General features: G+C 42.9%; 1 protein-coding gene across 1 annotated transcript in view; it reads left to right on the top strand.

Moving 5' to 3' along the window:
• Positions 1 to 8,951: 8,951 nt before the first annotated feature.
• The window catches only part of STAMBPL1 (STAM binding protein like 1), a 45,282-nt gene continuing 43,591 nt past the window's right edge, over positions 8,952 to 10,642 (top strand). The window contains exon 1 of the mRNA XM_036265937.1: positions 8,952 to 9,312. The gene's annotated coding sequence lies outside the window, so the exon portion shown is untranslated. The remainder of the gene's footprint in view (positions 9,313 to 10,642) is intronic.

Raw genomic sequence — 10,642 nt, 5'->3', positions numbered from 1 at the left:
TCTCGGGATTACTAGGCATTCCAACTTGGCTTTTCTACATTCATATCTGACCATAGCCAATATTATATATTGCTTGGTTTTGTTGTTTTCGTTTCTAGCAATAAGAACACCACTCTTCTCGTAACCAAGGCTCAAAAACCTCCTCATGCCCCTTCCTCTCCTAGACATAGTGCTAGATGCTTTATAGATACAATTTCATTTAATCTTCATAAGAGTTCTGTTGTATTTACTCATAAGAATTATAGGCTTATAGGAATTCATCAACTTGCTTTTGAAGTCCCATCTGTCCAAAGAAAAATACTCACTTATTTTTTTCAACTACCTTGCTACTTAGTATCCAACTTTCACAAATCCACTTATCCCTTTAGATTATGTAGCAGAGGCCCCATTTGTTTCTACGTGGCATTGGAGTTTCACTTTCATTGTGACCCTTATCATCAAGTGTTTTGCAGATTTGCAGTCTTCTGTCCTCCATTCCTTCTTGTGCCTCACTTTTAGAAACACAATCCTCTACCCTTTAGCCTCAATATGGCCTTCTTGTCTTACAGGGTTAAGAGAACCAACTGACATTTTGCCCAGGAGAGTATTACACACTCAGTAAAGGTAAGCTCTAATAACAACAACTAGCGGCAAGCTAACTAGTCTCCTGACTGTATTGGAACAGACATAAGACTAAATTCTAGTACATTCTTTAGTGACCTTCACAACCACTCTCAAGATCTCTGTTTCTTCTTCTGTGAAGTAAGGAAGTTGGACTAAATAATACCTGTGGTACCTTCTGATTCTACAACTTGAAAACTCTGATTGTTCAGAATGTACCCCATTTTCCACCTCAAGTAATGATAAAGATTCCTCTAATTAAACAAACAAAAACTGTTAAGTCAGAGAAAGGCAATGTCAACAATTTCTTAGAATATCCCCATTCTCTGTTTGGAGTGGGCTTGGGGGAGTCTCTTTGTGTTTATTTGAGTCTCTGAAACCATTAGTAATGTATTAATGAAGAGTGATCTGTGATGGCAAAATTTGTTTTTAATTAGAGAAATGGAATAAATCAATGTGTGTAATGACAGATTCATGAGTATCTTGTCCCTTGGAATACAAAGAATCCATAGTTTATGAGAGACTTATATGAAACTCTGGTTTCATTCAAGGTCTATTTTGTACTTACTTTCAAATGGCAAGTAACTTGCTACGGATTGAATTGGCTCCTTCTCACCCCACAATTTCATATGTTGACCTCTAACACTCAGTGTGACTGTTTGTGAAGACAGGACTTTTAGGAGTAATTGAGGTTAAATGATAACCTTTTCCTTATAAGAAGAAGAAGAGAGATAACTCTCCCCTTCCTTCTACCTCACATGACTATACAGTGAGAGGGTGAGCATCTGCGAGTCAGGACAAGAGCTCTCACCAGGAACCGAATCAGCCGACACCTTGCTGTGGACCAGCCTCCAGAACTGTCAGAAAGAATTCATCCTGCGGTTTGAGCCAGCAGTCCGTGCTATTGTTTTACAGCAGCCTGAGCAGACTGAGACATCAGCAGTATCTATATTATGAGCCTCCAGCAGCACACCCCTAAATATATAGTTAGAGATCTGTTATTTTTACTAGTTGATCTTGGAAAAGGTCATGTCTTTGCTTATACAGCCATAGACAAATGTTAAGAGTTGTATTTTAAGGCCGTATTATTCACTCCAATAAAAAATTCAGTGTGCACATTTTTTTCTATAAACAGACAATAGATACTTTTTCTGCTGACCAAAGGAATGTAAAGTTTTTGTGTTTTTTTTAATCCTCACCCGAGGACATTTTTTTTTTTTTTGCATTTATTTTGCAGATAGAGCTGGAGGGAGAGAGGGAAGGAGAGAGAAAGAGAAACATCGATGTGAGAGAGACACATTGAGTGGCTGCCACCCACATGACCCCAACCAGGGCCGGGGACAAACTGCAACCAAGATACATGCCCTCAGCGGGAACCGAACCCAGGACTCTGGTCCACGGGCGGACACTCTAACCACTAAGCCAAACCGGCCAGGGCGGAGTGAAAGTTATAATAACCAGTATAATGCCACCTTGTGTATTTTCCACTTTCTCTTTTAAAAGAAAGCTGCTCAGACCTACTGAAGAGCTGTCAAGTAAGAGCCAAGGTCTGCGGAGGAGGAACTTCCATCGCACTGAAGCCGCCTCGGGGCAATGCGAGGCCACAGGGTGTTTTGACAGTGAGGGTCAGGCCCTGTTCTACCGCTGCTCATCCACTCGCCCTCCACTATTCCGTCCTTCCAAACACATCCTCTGTATCTGTAAATAAGCCTGCAAAGAAAAGGGTCTTTAAAAAAAATCTAACAGCCCCACACTACACACATGCCTTGGAGATAGTGCGGGTTTTGTTCCAGACCACCGCGACAAATTGTATATCCCAATAAAGCAAGTCACACACATTTTTTGGTTTCCCAGTCCATATAAACATTATGTGTACACTATACTGTAGTCTACTAAGTGTGCCCTAGCATTAGGTCTATAAAAACCATGTACATACCTTAATTAAAAGGCTTTTATTGACAAAAAATGCTAACCATCATCTAAGCCTTCAGTGAGTCGCGATCTTTTTGCTGGAGAGGGTCTTGCCTTGATGTTGATAAAAATGCAATACCTGCAGAGTGCAATAAAAATAGAAATACCTGTATTAATATTTATTCCACACTTAACCAATCAAGGCCTTATGCACCCAAATCCAAGGGATCAAATAATATCAGCCAAAGAGAGAATTTATGTTCTCATCAAACATATGCCTGGATGTTGAAATGTTTAATACTAGTAACTGTGACATCTCCAAAGCTCATTATCTATGCTTTCAGACTCATTAGCTTCCAGCTACCTCAAGAACAACCTAGAGCCATTATTCATGTGTTCTCAGAAGAACGAGACTCAAGGGAAGGAGGCCCAGGCCGGTTTCTAAATGGTAGTAGAGACAAGGTTCCAGGAACTCTGCCTCAAGTATGCTGCCCATGGGGACATACGGGACATGCGTTTCCCAAGCCTCCGTCAACAGGGAGCGCGCCAGAGCAAATCGCAGGCCTGAGAAGCCAAATGCACCCACAGTTTCCATGTTTGCAGCAGTTATTTTCTGTGACACAGGCAAGTTGCCATGGTTATGCTGTAATTTCACAAATGAAAAATAGGTTATTCAGAACTTATTAGCTCCTTAATAGCACAGACCAGGGATTTTCAAAATCTTTGGCCTCAGGATTATTTTACACACTTGCTGATGATCACGAACACTCTTGAGGACGCTAGCATGCTTTTGTTTATGTGAGGTGTATCTGTTCATTTTTACTATATTTGTAAATAAAATATACACTTGTAAATACTTTAAGTTATTAAAAATAACAAACTAATTACATTGTATCTCACTTTTATTGCAATGAAACGATATTTTCCAAAACAAAACATTGCCATTGTTTTGTGTTTTCACAAATCTCTACCACATCTGCCTTGATAGATGCCTGCATTCTCATGTCTGTTTCTGCATTCTAGCTGTGGTGACATCCCACATGTAGCTCTGAGAGAATGAGGGCAAAAGAGTCAAATAGTGGACTTCTGTGTTTTTATGAAAATGAGTTTGGCCTTGCAGACTGTTTGAAAAGATTTCAAGGGTCACTGAGCCATACTTCAAGAACCGTTGGTACACACAATAACAAAACCCAGAATTGTAAGAATACATGTTTTTAAGAATATAATTTCTGAAGTACATGATTTGAAGTACATGATTTTAAGTACATAATAATTAACCAATAGAATCGATTGGATATTTCAGTTCTTGTCTTTCTCTGGACTTTAAAGATAACCCAGAGCCAGGAAATTCTACATCTGAAACAAAGAACCTCTGCTTTCAGAAGGGACCCCCAATGAGGGCAGCTGTTACTCCAGGGACCACCACTTTATGTCAACTGCCCATGATAGGAATACATGGATGTAATTTTGGTTTCCTGGTTAATGTAAATTCATTCTGCATACTTGTTCTTTGTACTGTGTGTTCAACAAAGAAGATTCAACTAGGATGCAGACAGACTGGCAGATTAGAGACTATTTCAAACTCGTGGACATTTGGGTGACTCAGAGAGAATGGCAGTCCTCCATCTGAGGGCCAATCAGAGTCAAGGAGGAACCTCTTTGTCTTGAACACCAACAGCCTAGAGCTCTTCCACCTTCTCACAAAAAATCCATCCCTGATGTTGTGAGACAAGAAACAATGTGAGTGTTGGCTCCACAGTACTCATCCGGTGAGAAAATATTAATGCTTTGCCACTTGTCACAGTTGGGAAATACTCAAATGTAGCATTGCTTAATAAAGCAATTTAGAACGTAATGTCCTGTTCCTATATATGCCATCAACTAAGCAATGACTGGGAAGTCATAATCCCTAACTCATCAGTCTAGTTTGTAAAATATGATGACGTCCCTTCTTTCCTTCCTCCCTCTTTCTTCCTACCTTTGTTCTTTCCTCAAATATTGATCATGTTACAAATGAGGCACAGTTGTACATACAACCTCCAATTTTTTTGGCTACCAATTCTGTTTGTTTTTTAATTATTAAATATTCTTGTTCCTAAATAAGAGGAAAGCATGCCTATTAAGGAGAATTAAAGTAAAATATAAAGAAAGCAGTACTAATTCCCCATAAATAATCTCTAGAGAGTAATTTTAATAAATTCTCCTATATTTGATTAACATTGTATCATAAGCAGCTTTGAAGTTACTTAAAACTCATATACATGGTTTGAATGTCCAAAGTTGGTGATGAATATCTCTATGAAGAAAGCTTCTTTCTCCTTATAGATTTTCTCAGGATAAATTATTTCTTGGGAGTGAAATTACTTGGGGGAAAAGAATTGTGTACATTTTACAACTTCTGTTAACATACTGACAAATTCATGTCCTGCAGTGTATCAAAATTACACCACCAGATAAGGGGACTCATCTCATTGCAAGGGGCAGCAGAGTTTGACATCTTAAAAATATGCCTCTTGGAATATTGATTATTTTAAGCTGGTTGTTTTTTTAAATATGTTTTCTTATTTCTTATTTATTTATTTATTATTTTTTTAGAGAGAGAGGAAGGGTGACGGATAGAGACATTAGTGAGAGAGAAACATTGATTGGCTGCCTCCTGCACACCCCCTACTGGGGATCAAGCCCCAAACCTGGGTATGTGCCCTGATTGGTAATCTAACCGGTGACCTCTTGGTCCATGGGTGAGTGCTCAACCACTGAGCAACACTGACTAGACATTAAGGTGGTTGCTTTTTAAGAAACAAAAAACTCAGAAAAAAATCTTTGACACCACCCCCTACCCACCTAAAAAAATTAGATAGAAAAACCTGCTTCAGGAAGGGAACATTAACATATTCACATTAGTATCTGCTAGACTGTGAGAAGCTAAGCAAAGTCTGTCTATTAGATTCCCCTCTGTGCCCCATGGTTTCTGGGTGGTCTGGCAAGAATCTGTTTACCACATGTTTGCTCTGGTGCATCTACCTATGAATTGCCCACTTTCCCTGTGAAGTCCCAGATCTCTGTCTCCCTCGCCTTAGTCAAGAATGGGATATAAGCCTCAATGTGTCCCAGAAGCTATATTCCTTTTTTTTTTTCTTTATTGATTTTAGAGAAGAGGAAAGGAGAGGCAAAGAGACATAGAAACATCAACGAGAGACAACATTGATTGGCTACTTCCTGTATGCCCCCCACTGGGGATCAGGCCCACAACCTGGGCATGTGCCCTGACTGGGAATCCAACTGGTGACCTCTTGGTCCATGGGTTGACGCTCAACCACTGAGCCACACCAGCCAGGCCAGATGCTATATTCTTAGGAAACCTCCACATGTACATCATAATACATTTGGTCATTTTCTCCTGTTAACTTGTTTTATGTTAATTTGATTATTTATCCATCCAGAAGAACTTAGAAAAGTAGAAAAAAAATATTTTTCCTCATCCAAATCTTCATCCTAACCAGTATTGAGGGCAATGCTTATTTATATCCAATCTTGTTAAAAATATTGCATTTGGGGGTAAATATTGAAATAGACTTTTTTTTTTTTTTTTACTTTAGAGAGGGAGAAAGAGAGAGAGAAACATTTATTGGTTGTCCCCTCCTGGCTGGAACAAGAAAACCTGATATGCATTCTGGCTGGGAATTGAACCGAGACCTCCCTGTGCATGGGACGGGACTTCAACCAACTGAGCCACACTGGCCAAGGCTGAAATAGAATCTTTAAAAGTACAAGTAAAATTATAGAACACTTTAAAATATTTAAGATAAAAGGGATATAACACACCTCTGCCCACATTTTATTAATTCAATAAATGAAAGGGAGGCAGAGCTTGGATAATTCCAAAAGTCACTATATCCGAGTTCTTGGTGGCCAGGTCTTTGGTTAATTTAATCAAAGGGAAAAGTCTTAGAAGGCCATCAGGTTGCACATGAAGGAGACAGGAAGGCTGGAGAATCAGGCTCATCAACCAGGCAGGGTAGCTTGGTAGCTAGAATCAAACAGCCACTTAGGTCACCACTAGCATCGCCATTAGATTCTCCCAGCTCTCACCTCTGGCACTGCTGCTATGGGCACAAAAGCCATTTCACAGATAATGAATTATTTATAACATTTCTTCTATGAATCACAGACTCCAGATGCAGGACCTGGATAGGAGCCTCTGATCGGCGGAACTTCAGTCACATGATGTTCCCTAGCGGTTAGGAGACAGTGAGTATTGGGCCATTTGGGGTTTTATGAGAGTTTGGATTTGTCGACCAAGTGTAAATGAACCTTTGTGTAAATGAATCAGAGCATAAATGGGGCTTTGGCTAGAAATAAATGATAAAGACTTATTCAAGAGTCTTAGGGTTTGCAACCAGAAATACGACGAGGCAATAAATACCCAGAGTATTCTGAAGAAGAAAGGGAAGCTGAGGTTCTTATAGTAAAAAAAAATTTTAATTTATTTTTTAACATAAATTTTTGTTTGTTTTAGTTTCAGGTATATAGCACAGTGGTCAGATAACCATACACTTCATAATTGTTCCCCTTAATATTTCCAGTACCCACCTGGCACCACACATAATTATCACAATGTTATTGACTGTATTCCCTATGCTATACTGTATATCTCTATGACTATTTTGTAACCACCAATCTGTACTTCTTAATCCCTTCACCTTTTTCACCCAGCCTTCCAAACTTCCTCCCCCCATTGCTTCTTAAAAATCAAGGCTTATCTCATCCTGCCCTATGTATATATGCATAAACAATGGACACCAACAATAGTGTGGGGGGGACTGAAGGGGTGTGGGGTTGGGGAGGAGGGGGTCAATGGGGAAGAAAAGGGGGGCATCTGTAATACATTCAATAATAAAGATGAGTTAAGGAAAAATTAAAAATAAAAAATAAAAATCAAGGCTGCAGGTTGCCTCCAATAGTCAAATCTCTTTATTTTAAAAATCAACGCAGGGCCCTGACCAGTTTGGCTTAGCGGTTAGAGAGTCAGCCTGCGGTCCGGAGAGACCTGGGTTTGGTTCCGCTAAGAGCGTGTACCATGGTTGCAGTTTGGCCCCAGCTCTGGTTGGTTGTGCGGGTGGCAGCCACTCGATGTGTCCCTTTCACGTCGATGTTTCTCTCTCTCTCCCCCCCCTCCCACTCTATCTGAACAAAAAGTGGAAAAATGTCCTCTGGTGAGGATTGAAAAAAAAAAAAAATCAATGTGGGGGAGTGAGGGCTAAAAAGTTTAAATCCCTCAGGCTAAATAGGTCAATCAGTGTCCAAGCCAGGCCTAGACATTTAATCTCCAAGGTAAAATTAGATTAGGAAAACCATATTCCACTACCTCCTCTCTGCAGTCACTTTTCATACTTGCAAGTTACCTCCCAACAAAACTCAGGAGAGGTGGAAAAGTGCCTGTGTTTCACCCAGAAGCAGCAGTGTCTGTAAAACAGTTGTAAATTAGTAGAATCTCTTGCCAATAAAAATAGCTTTTGGTGTCTGGCTGGTGTGGCTCGGTGGCTGAGCATCAACCCATGCACCAAGAGGTTGCTGGTTCGATTCCGGTCAGGGCACATGCCCAGGTTGTAGACCAAACCCCCAGTGGGGGGCATGCAGGAGGCGGCCAATTGATGTTTCTCTCTCTCTCTCTCCCTCTCACTTCCTCTCTCTCTAAAATCAATAAAGGGAAAAAAATTTTTTTAAAGCTTTTGATTTCAGATCAGATTTTAAATCTTAACTTCTATATGTCTGTGTCATGGGAAAAATCAGTACCATTTATACGGCTATGGAGAGGATAGAATAAGGTTCCATGTTGCAGTGCCTGGCACAGTACAGGACCATATTAAAGACACTGTACTTGATCATTATAATAATATACGGATATCATAATAGTTTGCATTACCCATGGGGATTAAGGGGTGGGGGTGGGGGTAGGGTTTAAAGTATTTCACGGTGGAGGTAGGTTATGGATAAATCTCAAGATGGAACTCCTAATAAGAGGTATAGTGGGATTTTCTCCGAAACCCCATTTTTGACCCGACTCCAGTGGAGTTCACGGTCAAATCTATCTGCATCACTGGTGTGTACACCGCAATCTTAAAAGGCACCCACTTCTGTGCACTTCGGCTAAATGGATGGTGGAGCAATTTGAGAGTCCAGGTGGTTCCGGGCCGAGGAAGGGACGTGCCGGGTTTCAGATGAGAAAGTCGCACTCAATCGTTTCCCTCTCGCTCGGGCAACCGCAGGGACCTGCTTCCACCTGCGAGCTTTTTCTGCAGAATGCGGGAGGCCGCAGCCGCGGAAAAGGGGGCGGGGGCAGAGGCGGAGGCGGCACCCAGGGGCCGGGGCCGGGGAAGCCAGGACCATCGTAGTGACAATCTCTTTTCCTGCGGCGGAGGCAGCGGGGGCGGCTGCAGCAGGCTCGGGGTCGGCCCGGCCTGCGCATGGGTCTGCGAGCGCTCTGATCGCCCCGGGCGCTGCGGGGCCCGGGCAGCGAAGGGAAAGAGGAGGAGGAGGAGGAGGAGAACAACGCACGCAGCCGGCGCCAGTGGAGCTAACAAAGCCCCATCGGTCCACAGCGAGGGGGAGGAGTACGGCCGAGGCGAGCCAGCCGGCGCCTCCACGCTGGGTGCGTAGCCCCCGGCCACAGTGCCTTTCGGCAGAAGCCGGCGCGGCCGGGGCTGCCGCGGCCAGACGGATGCCAAGGCCACTCGACAGGCGCGGGGGCAGCCGCTGCAGTCGCCGCCTCGCGCGGGCTCCGGACATCAGGGGCTGCTGGTGAGTAGGCGCGCGCGTGTGCCTGAGTGTGAGTGCGCACCGGCAGCGAGCGAGTGTGCACGCCGGCTCCATGTGCGCCGTGGCCTGGAGCGCCGTTGGTCCCTTTTCCGTTGGCGGCGTCGGGTTTTGGGCTGGCTGTTCACTTCCTTTCTTCAAGTCCTCCGATCGCCCGCCTCCGCCTGCGCTGCCTCTGTGCGCCCCAGCCGGCTCCCAGGGGTTGCTTTCACCTTGATGGGGAAGGCAGGAAGCGGTGGCTCCTGGTGGCAGGGCGGGACTCTGGCAGTGACCCATACGCGTGCTTCTGGTTCCGACTGGGACCTGGTGTCAGCGTTGAGAGACCGCCGCTCTGTCTTTGGAGGTGGGTGGTGTGGAGAAGGGAGGGGCGAGGGTTGGACGGGTGGCATACCTCTCTAGAGGATGTTTACTTTTAGGCCATTTATGAGCCACTCTTAAGACATTTCCCCTCACCTCAGTAATTGAAGCCTAACTGAATGTCTTTAATGAAGTGCACAGAAACGTGTAATGTCACTAGAACATACTTTTCCAGAACTCTCTAAAACAACCCACACTGAAGGCCGTATAATTACTGAAATTTAAGAAAATTCTAAAACCTATATAATTTTATTAACCAATGTCACCTCCATGAATTTAATTTAAAAGAAACAAAAAAAAACCACATACATAATAAGTAATTCAAGAAAGAGGTCTAGAGGTCTGGGGCGGGGGGACTCAAGTATTTGAGTGGCTTGGCGGTGAGGGGCTTTCTGGAAATCAGTGTTTGGTGATAAGTTAAACAGACATCTTCCAAAGTGAGCTCCAGGGGGCACACCGCTTTCCAAACACCCTGCTAGTCACGGAGAAGAAAATGAAGCCCTAGGTGTTAGGGAGTTTCCAGAATTATGAGTATCAGTAAGATGCTGACTTGTGATTTCATGATTCAAGGCCCTGTTAATAGGGCAGATTTGTTCCAGCAGATAAATTATACTTGAATTTTTTACTTCCGTGTGAAGTTTTTGGTGGTAGTTCTCTATGATGGGTTTATAAAGATTAAGCCACTGGGTTTTATTTTTTCCCAGACCTTATTTCAGTGGGACAGTCTTATGTTTGTGAATAGATGCTCAATTGAATTTCAAAAATGTACTCTATACTTCATTCTAGTAGGCATTTTATAGCTATAAATAGCCTCCTCCTGTTTACCAGTGGTCCCATTACAGCTTCTTCATTCAAAGGCATGGAATGTTGTTGGAATATACCTGGAAAATGAACTGGCTGCTGCTTTTCAGTTCAAGCATACATCCAGCTCATTGTTGGCCCCTTGGGAATCTCAGCT

The sequence above is a fragment of the Molossus molossus genome, unplaced genomic scaffold (genome assembly GCF_014108415.1).
Source record: "Molossus molossus isolate mMolMol1 unplaced genomic scaffold, mMolMol1.p scaffold_m16_p_17, whole genome shotgun sequence".
Classification (NCBI taxonomy): domain Eukaryota; kingdom Metazoa; phylum Chordata; class Mammalia; order Chiroptera; family Molossidae; genus Molossus; species Molossus molossus.
This window is presented reverse-complemented; position numbering and strand designations above follow the sequence as displayed.